The sequence below is a fragment of the Suricata suricatta genome, chromosome 11, assembly GCF_006229205.1.
Source record: "Suricata suricatta isolate VVHF042 chromosome 11, meerkat_22Aug2017_6uvM2_HiC, whole genome shotgun sequence".
Lineage (NCBI taxonomy): Eukaryota > Metazoa > Chordata > Mammalia > Carnivora > Herpestidae > Suricata > Suricata suricatta.
This window is the reverse complement of record NC_043710.1, coordinates 11,002,093-11,013,587: the sequence shown is the minus strand read 5'-3', so window position 1 is coordinate 11,013,587 and position 11,495 is coordinate 11,002,093.

Genomic DNA, 11,495 nt, shown 5'->3' with positions numbered 1-11,495 from the left:
AAAAAAAAAAAAGCACAGAATCCACTGTTCTCGCTAAATCTTGCCCTCTTACCTTGATTCAGATTCTCCAAAAAGACTGAGCTCTTGCCAAAGGTTAAAACTGCTTATTTCTTTTCCAAAGATAATTTCCAGCTGTGCCCTATTGCTCTCCAAGATGGGACTGTTTGGCCTTGAAACTGGCTGTCCACTCAGTGCAAGAGAGAGGCCCACAACTGGCGATCCCCTTAAATATGTTATTAAGAGCAAAGGTAATATGAGAAAAGACAATTAGAGGGAAAAAAAAAAAACCCAGGTACTTGCTCTCTGGAGTCATGGTTGTCATGGAGTTTTTGTCCCTGCTAATTTCATGCCCCACTTTGCCATGTCCCTTCTGGATCCATTCCCCACTTCCCCATAGTCCAATCATGTTCTCTTGATTGTAGCCTTAATATTGGAAACTTAAGAGTCACTAGAGCTGGAAAGAATCTAGAGATCATCTAGTCCAATCCCTGCAATTACCCAAAGCCAGGGAGCTAACTGATTTGCCCAAGATGACATTGGTAGCTGGTAAAATACCTTAATTAAAATAAATTAGATATTTAAATATATACATACATACATTTCCTCAAATACCTGACCAGACTCAATCATCACAGCAGCCCTGTGAGGCAGACATGCTATTATTTCCTTTGCATAATGAGGAAACAAAGACAATGAGGAAAACAACAAAACCAATTCATGACAGAGCCACAACTTATTATGGTTACAACCTGGGACATGGGCATTAACCAATCTGGGTTGAATTCCAACCTTCCCACTTATGACTGTGTGACCTTGAACAAATTAACCTCTCCAAGCCTCAGGATTATCATAAAATGGGACTGATAGTGGTAGCTACTTCATAGAGTACATTTACATAGAGAGAATCAAATTAAATAATCCATATAAAGCACTTACCAGGGGGTATAGTACAAGCATAACTTCTGTTAACAGTAGGTGCAATTTGTATGTTCTGATTTGGAGTTCTTTCCAACAGGTTATGCTGCATTACTAATCCTTCACTAAAAATATATACTTAAGATCATTCCCACAAACGGTTTTTTTGTTTCTAGGTTTTTAGAAATGAAACTCATCTATCTTGCCAGTTACTAGGGTTTCAGAGATACTCTAGACAAGTCTCATCCTTGGTTTGATCTACTTTAGTTATTCTTGCCTCCAGGGAGAAAAGGGTGGGGTGGGCAATGAGTTAATTATTTAAATCTCACTGATAGATTAGTAGTTATATATTCCCCCCTGCTAAGAACTATAATAACTTTATCCTTGATTCTGAACAGGTTCTCAAGATAGTTTTAAAGATGAAACACCAAAAGTATAGACTGTGGGCACCATGGCCAAGCAATGGAAGCCATGTTTCTGGCCAGTAAGAACCATATATGTTCCACAAATCACACATTGTGAGATTCAAGATGAATTGTTGCTATGCTAGGATGAGTGTGGCAACCCTCTGTGTGCCCAAAGTTTATATCTGTAATATATGTAATTTAACTTCTCACCTGCCATCTTCATATGGTAACAGAAAAATAAATCTATGTGATGTAACTATGTGAAATGTAAAGTAGTGCATAAATATGAATGCAATATGTATGAAATTAGTCCATAAACTCTTGTATGGAAAAAGTCTCTTTTTAAAGTATTTTGAAGTCCAGCTATTTGGACTCTGAATGTTCATGGAACTCCCAAGTCTGGTGGCTCTTCTGCTTCTCATCAACTTAAGGTCCTGGAATCCCAAAGGGCTCAGATCAGGGACTCAGTTCCTGCACCCCAAACATACCACAATAACCATCATTTCTGAAGTCTTGCAAAGTCTCTGGAAGATATCAAGCAGCATACTCCAGGACTCCCTACGCCAAGAAATTGATGACATTATAGCAGTTTCAGGTGTACCTTGTAGTCAACATCTATATATACACTACAAAGTGATCACCACCAAGTCTGGTTATCAGTCATCACCATACATATGACCCCCTTCACCATTTTACACACTTCCTAACCTCCTTCCTCTCTGGTAACCATAGCTATATTCTGTATCTATGATTTTTTTGGTATTGTTATGTTTACTTATGTCTTTAGATTCCAAATATGAGTGAAACCATATGATAACTATCTTTCTCCATCTTACTTATTCACGTATTGTAATACAGTCAAAGTCTATCCACACTGTCACAAATGACAAATTTTCATACTTCTTTAAGGTTCAGTAGTATTCACAGACATATAATATCTGATACTATATATATTTATATATTTATATATTTATATATGTGTGTGATACATATCCACTATATATATAATGTGATAGAGATAGAGACAGATACACCACATCGTTTTTATCCATTCATCTATTGATGGACACTTGGCTTGGTTGGCTATTGGACATAATGCTGTGATAAACAAAGATGTGCATATATCTTTTTGAATTAGTTTTTTTTTGTCTACTTTGGATAAATATCCAAAGTTTGAGGAACCTCCATACTGTTTTCCACAGTGGCTAATCCAACTTATATTCCTACAAGCAGTGCACAAGGGTTCCCTTTTCTCCATATCCTCTCTAACAGTAGTTACCTCTTGTCTTTTTGATACTAGCCATTTTCACTTCTGTAAGGCAGTATCTTGTGCTTTTGATTTGCATTTCCCTGATATGAGACCCACATTTTCATGTGTCTGTTGGCCATCTGTACATCTTCTTTGGAAAAGAGTCTATTCAAGTCCCCTGTCCATTTTAATCAGGTTTAAATTTTTTTTTAAATATAAACTATCATCAAGTTAGCTAACATACAGTGTATACAGTGTGCTCTTGACTTCAGGAGTAGATTCCCATGATTCATCGCTTATATACAACCCCCAATGTTCATCCCAACAAGTGCCCTCCTCAATGCCCATCACCCATATTCCTCTCCCCTCCACCTCCATATCAATCCTCAGTTTGTTCTCTGTATATAAGATTCTATTATGGTTTGCCTCCCTCTCTGTTTGAAATTATTTCCCCTTCCCTTCCCCCATCATCTTCTCCTAAGTTTCTCAAATACCACATATGAGTGAAAACATATGATATCTGTCCTTTTCTGACCGACTTATTTCACTTAGCATGAAACCCTCTAGTTCCATCCACATTGTTGCAAATGGCAAGATTTCATTCTTTCTCATTGCCAAGTAGTGTTTCATTGTATATATAAACCACATCTTTTTTTTAAATGTTTATTTATTTTCAAGACAGAGAGGGACAGACTATGAGCAGGGGAGGAGCAGAGAGAGAGAGGGAGACACAGAATTCAAAGCAGGCTCCAGGCTCTGAGCTGTCAACCCAGAGCCCGATGCAGGGCTCAAACCCATGAACTATGAGATCATGACCTGAGCTGAAGTCAGAGGCTTACCTAACTGAGCCACCCAAGTGCCCCAAACCACATCTTCTTTATCCATTCATCAGCTGGAGGACATTTGGGCTCTTTCCATAATTTGGCTATTGTTGATATCACTGCTATAAACATTGGGGTGCATGTGCCCCTGTGAATCAGCACTCCTGTATCCTTTGGATAAATTCCTAGTACTGTTATTGTTGGGTCATAGGGAAGTTCCATTTTTAATTTTTTTGAAGAAACTCCACACTGATTTCCAGAGCGGCTGCATCAGTTTGCATACCCAACAACAGTGCAATTTCTTCACATCCTTGCCAACATCTGTTGTTGCCAGAGTTGTTAATTTTAGCTACTCTGACCAATGTGTGGTGGTGTCTCAATGTGGTTTTGATTGTATTTCCTCATGATGAGCAATGTACAGCATCTTTTCCTTTGTTTGTTGGCCACCATCTGGATGTCTTCTTTGTAAAAGTGTCTTTTCATGTCTTCTACCCATTTCTTCACTGGATTATTTTTTTTTCAGGTATTGAGTTGGTAAATTCTTTATAGACTTTGGATACTAACCCTTTATCCGATATGTTACTTGCAAGTATCTTCTCCCATTCCATCAGTTGCCTTTTAGTTGTGTTGATTCTTTCCTTTACTGTGCAGACGCTTTTTCTCTTGATGAGATCCCAGTAGTTCATTTTTGTTTTTATTTCCCTTGCTTCGGAGATGTGTCAAGTAAGAAGTTGCTGCAACTGAAGTCAATGGTTTTGATGATTTCCTATCTCACATTTAGCTCTTTCATCCATTTTGAATTTATTTTTGTGTATGGTGCAAGAGAATGGTCCAGGTTCATTCTTCTGCTCATTGCTGTCCAGTTCTCCCAGTACCATTTGCTCTCTTTTTTTCCTTTGGATAATCATCTTTCCTGCTTTGTCAAAGATTAGTTGGCCGCACATTTGTGAGTCCAATTCTGAGTTCTCTAACATCATAAAAGCCATATATAAAATGCCCAAAGCTAATATCATCCTCAATGGGGAAAAACTGGGAGCTTCCCCCATGAGATCAGGAACATGACAGGGGTGCCCACTCTCACCACTGTTGCTTCACATAGTGTTGGAATTCCTAGCCTCAGCAATCAGACAACAAAATGAAATAAAAAGCATCCAAACTGGCAAAGAAGTCAAACTTTCAACATGATACTCTATGTGGAAAACCTGAAAGAATCCACCAAGAAGCTGCTAGAACTGATATATGAAATCAGTAAAGTCACAGGATATAAAGTCAATGTACAGAAATTGGTTGTGTTTCTATACACCAATAATGAAGAAACAGAAAGAGAAATCAAGAAATTGATTCCATTTACAATTGCACCAAGAACCATAAAATGCCTAGGAATTAACCTAACCAAAGATGTAAAAGATTTGTATGCTGAAAACTATAGAAAACTTATGAAAGTAATTGAAGAAGACAAAAAGAAATAGAAAAGCATTTCATGCTCATGGATTGAAAGAACAAATATTGTTAAAATGTCAGTCCTACTCAAGGTAATCTACACATTCAATGCAATCCCAATCAAAATTGCACTAGCATTTTTCTCAGAGTTAGAATAAACAATCCTAAAATTTGTATGGAACCACAAAAGACCTTGAATAGCCAAAGTAATGTTGGAAAATAAAACCAAAGCAGGAGGCATCACAATCCCAGACTTCAGCCTGTACCAGAAAGCTGTAGTCATCACGACAGTATGGTATTGGATTGTTTGGGATTTTTGTTGTTGAGTTATAAAAGTACTTTTTATATATTTTGGATACTAACCCCTTGTCAGATATATCATTCACAAATAATTTCTGCCATTCAGTTCATTGCCCTTTTCATTTTAATGATAGTTTTCTTCACTATGTAGAACTTTTTAGTTTGATGTAGTCTCATTTTACTGTTTTTGATTTTGTTTCCCTTGCACTTTGCATCACATCTACAAACACATCAGCTAAGACTGATGCAAAGGAACTTGCTGTTTATATTTCCTTCTAGGAATTCTATGATTTTAGGTCTTATATTCAAGTCTTTAATCCATTTTGGCTTAATTTTCTGTATGGTATAAGATAGTAGTCTAGTTTCATTTTTTTGCAGGGGCTGTCCAGTTTTACCAGCACCATCTTTTGAAGAAACTGCTTTTTTCCCTATAGTATGTTCTTGGCTCCTTTACTGTAAATTAATTGTTTATAAATGTGTGAGGTTTTTTCTGCCCTCTCAATTTCATTGATATTTGCATTTGTTTTGTGCCAATATCATACTGTTTTGATTACTATAGCTTGTTAGTATGGTTTAAAGTCAAGAAGCATAATGCCTCCAGTTCTGTTCTTCCTTCTCAAGGTTGCTTTGGGCATTCAGGATCTTTTGTGGTTCCATACAAGTTTTGGAATTGTTTGGTCTACTTCTGTGAAGAATGATATTAGAATTTTGATAGAAATATCTTTTTTTAAATTAATTAATTATTTTTTTGAGAGAGAGAAAGAGTGGGAGAGAGAGAGAGAGAGAGAGAGAGAGAGAGAGAGAGAGAGAGAGAGAGAGAGAGATTGAGAATATGAATCTCAAGCAGGATCCATGCTCAGGGTAGAGCCTAATGCAGGGCTCAATCCCACGATGCTGGGACCATGACCTGAGCCAACATCAAGAGGCAGATGCTTAAGCACCTGAACCACCCATGTGCCCTGGGACTGCATTTAATCTGTAGATTGTTTTGGAAATTAAGGTTATTTTAACAATATTAATTCTTCCTATCCATGAGCATTATATAACTTTCTATTCATTTGTGTTTGCTCAATTTCTTTGATCATCATCTTAGGTCTTTCTCTTCCTTGGTTAAATTCATTCCTAGGGATTTTATCATTTTTTTATACAATTGGAAATGAGTGGTTTCTTAATCTCTCCTCCTGCTAGTTCATTATTTGTGATAGAAATGTCACAGGTTTTAGGGTGCCTGGGTGGCTCAATAAGTTAAGTGTCTAACTCTTGATTTTGGCTCAGGCCATGATCTCATGGTTTATGGTATCAAGTCCCATGTGGAGCCTGCTTGGGATTCTACCTCTTCCTCTCTCTCTGCTTGCACCCCCCCTTTCTCTCAAAATAAGTAAACATTTTTTAAAATACTTTTAAATGTCATAGGTTTTTATATATTGATTTTTATCCTGTAACTTCACTAAATTTGTTATTAGTTCTAACAGTGTTTTGTTAAAGTCTTTTGGATTTTCTATGTACAGAATTGTGTTATCTAAAAAGAGAGGCAGTTTTACATTATCTTTTCCTGTTTGAATGCATTTTATTTCTTTTTCTTGCCTAATCAATCTGACTAGAACTTCCAAAGCTATGTAGAATAAAAGTGGTGAGAGGGGATATCTTTGTCCTGTTCTTGATTTAGAGGAAAGGCTTTGAGCTTTTCACCACCGAGTATAATGTTAGCTGTGGGATTATCATATATGGCCTGATCATGTTGAGGTATATTCCATCCATACCCAGTTTGTTGACAGTTTTTTTTTAATCCTAGCTGGATGTTGAATTTTCTCAAGAGATTTTTTCTAAATATATTGACATAATCATATTTTTACCCTTCATTTTATTCATGTGTTATATCACATTGATTGATTTGTGGATGTTGAAATATCCTCAAGTAGCTCAAATAAGTCCCACGTGATTATGGTATTTGATTCTTTTAACGTATTCTTGAACTCAATGTGCAATATTTTCTCAAGGATTTTTGCATCTATGTTCATCAGGCATATTGGGCTGTAATTTTCTTTTCTTTTGGTGTCCTTGTCTGTTTTTGATACTAAGGTAATTCTATCCTTATAAAATTAGTTTAGACTTTTCTTCCCATGCTCTAGGAAGTTAAACAAAAACTGGGACCAAGGCACATGTAAGGACTACCTGGAGTAGCTTTGTGTGCTAAACAAAGAGGGGAACAGCAAAATCATGGGAGCAGACCTCAGACACATCCTCACCGCCCTGGGAGAGATGACTTAAGAGGAAGTGGAGACTGTTCTGGCAGGACATGAGGGCAGCAAGGGCTGTATCAACGACCAAGCTTTCCTGAAGCACATCCTAAGCATCTGAGCTATACAGACACTGCTCCCCTCCATTTCCTTGATGCGGGAAGCACATCTCACCACTATGAAGCCACCTATTATTTCAAAGTAAAAAGACAGTTCTTCCCTTGGGGAAAAAAAGGGGATTATTCATCTTCCACTATTTGGAAGAGTTTCAGGATGATTGGTATTAATTCTACTCTCTAAATATTTGATAAAGTTTAGGGGTATCTGTGTGTCTCAGTTGGTTAAGCATCTAACTTTGGTGCACGTCATTATCTCGCAGTTTGTGGGGTCCAGAACCACATCAGATTCTGTGCTGACAGCTCAGAACCTGGAGCCTGCTTTGGATTTTCTCTCTCTCTCTCTCTCTCTCTCTCTCTCTCTCTCTCTCTCTCTCTCTCTCTGCCCTTCCCCTGCTGGTGCTCTGTCACTGTTTCTCTCAAAAATAAATAAACATTTAAAATTTTTAAATAGGGGCGCCTGGGTGGCTCAGTCGGTTAAGCCTCCGACTTCGGCTCAGGTCAGATCTCACGTTCATGGGTTCAAGCCCCGAGTCAGGCTCTGTGCTGACAGCTAGCTCAGAGCGTGGGGCCTGCTTCTGGTTCTGTGTCTCCTTCTCTCTCTGACCCTGCCCCTCACATGCTCTGTCTCTCTCTCTGTATCAAAAATAAATTAAAAAAACATTTAAAAATAAAATAAAATTTTTAAATAAATAATTGATAAAATTCACCAGTGAAGCCATCTAGTTCTGAACTTTTATTTGTTGAGAGAATTTTTTTTCACTTGATTTCAAGTTTTTATTTCTAGTTAGGTAACATATATGATTAAATTGGTTTCAGGTGTAGAATTTAGTGATTCATCACTTACATACACCACCCAGTGCACAACAAAACAACTGCTTTCCTAAATACCATTACATCACCCATTTAACTTATCCTCCATCCATCTTCCTCCATCAACCTTCAATTTATTCTCTCCAGTTAAGAGTCTCTTCTGGTTTTCTTCTCTCTCTTTCCCCCCTTCCCCTGTGTACATATGTTTCGTTTCTTAAATTACACATATAAGTGAAATAATATGGAATTTATCTTTCTTTTACTTACTCTTCTCACTTAGTATAATATACTCTAGCTCCATCCACATCGTTGCAAAGGGACTGATTTCATCCTTTTTGATAGTTGAGTACAATACATACATACACATCATGTCTTCTTTATTCATTCATCAGTCAATGAACATTTGGGCTCTTCCCATAGTTAGGCTATTATTGATAAGGCTACTATTGATAAACATCAAGGTGCATGTGTCCCTTTGAATCAATTTTTTTGCATCCCTTGGGTAAATACCTAATAGTACAATTATGGGGTTGCAGGGTAGTTCTAGTTTTAACTTTTTGAGGAACTGGCATACTGTTTTCCAGAATGGCTGCACCATTTTGTATTCCACCAACAGTGTAAGAGGGTTCATCCTCCCCAATATCTGTTATTTCCTGTGTTGTTAATTTTAGACATTCTGAGAGGTGTGAGGTAGTATCTCATTGTGGTTTTGACTTGTACTTCCCTGACGATGAGTGATGTTGAGTATCTTTTCATGTGTCTGTTAGCCATCTGGATATCTTCTTTGAAAAAGTGTCTATTCATGTCACCTGCCTATTTCTTAACTGGATTATTTATTTTGGGGATGTTGAGTTTGATAAATTCATTCTAGATTTTGGGTACTAACTCTTTATCAGATATGTTATTTTCAAATACCTTCTCCAATTCCATAGGCTGTCTTTTAGTATTATTGACTGGTTCTTTCACGGTGCAGAAGCTTTTTATCTTGATGAAGTCTCATTAGTTCCTTTTTGCTTTTGTTTCCCTTTCCTCTGGCAACATATCTAGTAAGAAATTGCTATGGCCAAAGTCAAAGAGGTTGCTGCCTGTGTTCTACTCTACAATTTTGGTTTACTGTCTCAGATTTAGGTCTTTTATCTATTTTGAATTTCTTTTCTGTATGGTGTAAGGAAGAGGTCCGATTTCATTCTTCTGCATGTTGCTGTCCAGGTTTCCCAACACCATTTGTTCAAGAGATTGTCTTTTTCTCTTCAATATTCTTTTCTGCTTTGTTAAAGATGAGTTGGCCATATAGCTGTGTGTCCATTTCTGGGTTTTCTATTCTGTTCCACTTACCTCTGTGTCTGTTTTTGTGCCAGTGCCATATTGTCTTGATGACTACAGCTTTGTAATAAAGCTTGAAGTCAAAAATTGTGATGCCTTCAGCTTTGTTTTTCTTTTTCAAGATTGCTTTGGCTACTCAGGGTTATTTTTGTGGTTCCGTACAAATTTTAGAATTATTTGCTCTAGCTCTATGGAAAATGCTCGTGGTTGGGGCACCTGGCTGCTACAGTTGGTTAAGCATCCTACTCTTGGATCTGAGCTCAGGTCATGATTTCACAATTCATGAGCTCAAGCCCCGCTTGAGATTCTGTCTCTCCTTCTCTATGATCCCCCTCCCCCACTTGTGATCTCTCAATCAAAATATACTCAAAAAAATTTTAATGCTGGTGGTATTTTGACAGGGATTTCACTGAATGTATATGTTGCTTTGGTTAGTGTAGACATTTTAATAATATTCGTTCTTCAAATCCATGAGCATGGAATATTTTTCTATTTATTTGTGTCCTCTTCAATTTCTTTCATATGGGTTCTATAGTTTTCAGAGTACAGATTTTTTACCTCTTTGGTTAGGTTTATTCCTAGGTATCTTATGGTTTTTGGTGCATCTTTAAGATAGGATCGATTCCTTGATTTCTTTTTCTGCTGCTTCATACTGGTGTATAGAAATGTAACCGATTTCTATATATTGATTTTATATTCTGTGACTTTGCTGAATCCGTATATCAGTTCTAGTAAGTTTTTAGTGTAGTCTTTCAGAATTTTTATATAGAGTACTACGTCATCTGTGAATAGTGAAAGTCTGACTTCCTTGCTGATGTGGATGTCCATTAATTCTTTTTGTTGTCTGACTGCTGAGGCTAGGACTTCCAGTACTATGTTAAATAAATGAGGGTGGGCATTCCTGTGGTGTTCCTGACTATAGAGGAAAAGCCCTCATTATTTCCCCCTTTTAGGATATTATTGGCTGTGGGTTTTTCATTTATGATGTTGAAGTATGTTCTCTCTATTCCTACTTTAATGAGGATTTTTATCAAGAATGGGTGCTGTATTTTGTCAAATGCTTTTTCTGCATCTATTGACAGAATCATATCGTTCTTATCTTTTCTTATATTAATTAAATCATTCTGATTGACTTGCAAATATTGAGCAAATCCTGCAGCCCAGGAACAAATCCCACTTGATTGTGTTGGATAATTCTTTAATGTACTACTGGATTCAATTTGCTAGTATCTTGCTGAGAATTTTTGCATCTGTATTCATCAGGGATATTGGCTTGTAATTCTCTTTTTTAGTGGGGTTTTTGTCTGGTTGTGGAATAAAGGTAATAGTGGCCTTGTGGAAAGAGTCTGGAAGTTTTCATTCCATTTCTATTTTTTGGAACAATTTAAAAGAAATAGGTATTAACTCTTCTTTAAATATCTCATAGAATTCCCATGGGAAGCCATTTTGTTTGTTGGGAGATTTTTGATTACTGATTCAATTTCTTTGCTGGTTATGGGTCCGTTAAAATTTTCTATTTCTGTTTCAGTTTTGGTAGTTTGTATATGTCTTTTTTTTATGTTTTTTAAAAATTTTATTTTTGATACAGAGAGACAGAGCATGAGAGGGGGACGGGCAGAGAGAGAAGGAGACACAGAACTGGAAGCTGGCTCCAGGCTCTGAGCTAGCTGTCAGCACAGAGCCTGACGTGGGGCTCGAACCCACAAACATGAGATCTGACCTGAGCTGAAGCTGGAGACTTAACCGACTGAGCCACCCAGGTGCCCCGGAAGTTTCTATATTTCTAAGAATTTATCCATTTCCTCCATATTGCCTAGTTTGTTGGCATATAATTTTTCATATATTCTCTTATAATTGTTGTTTTTTCTGTGGTG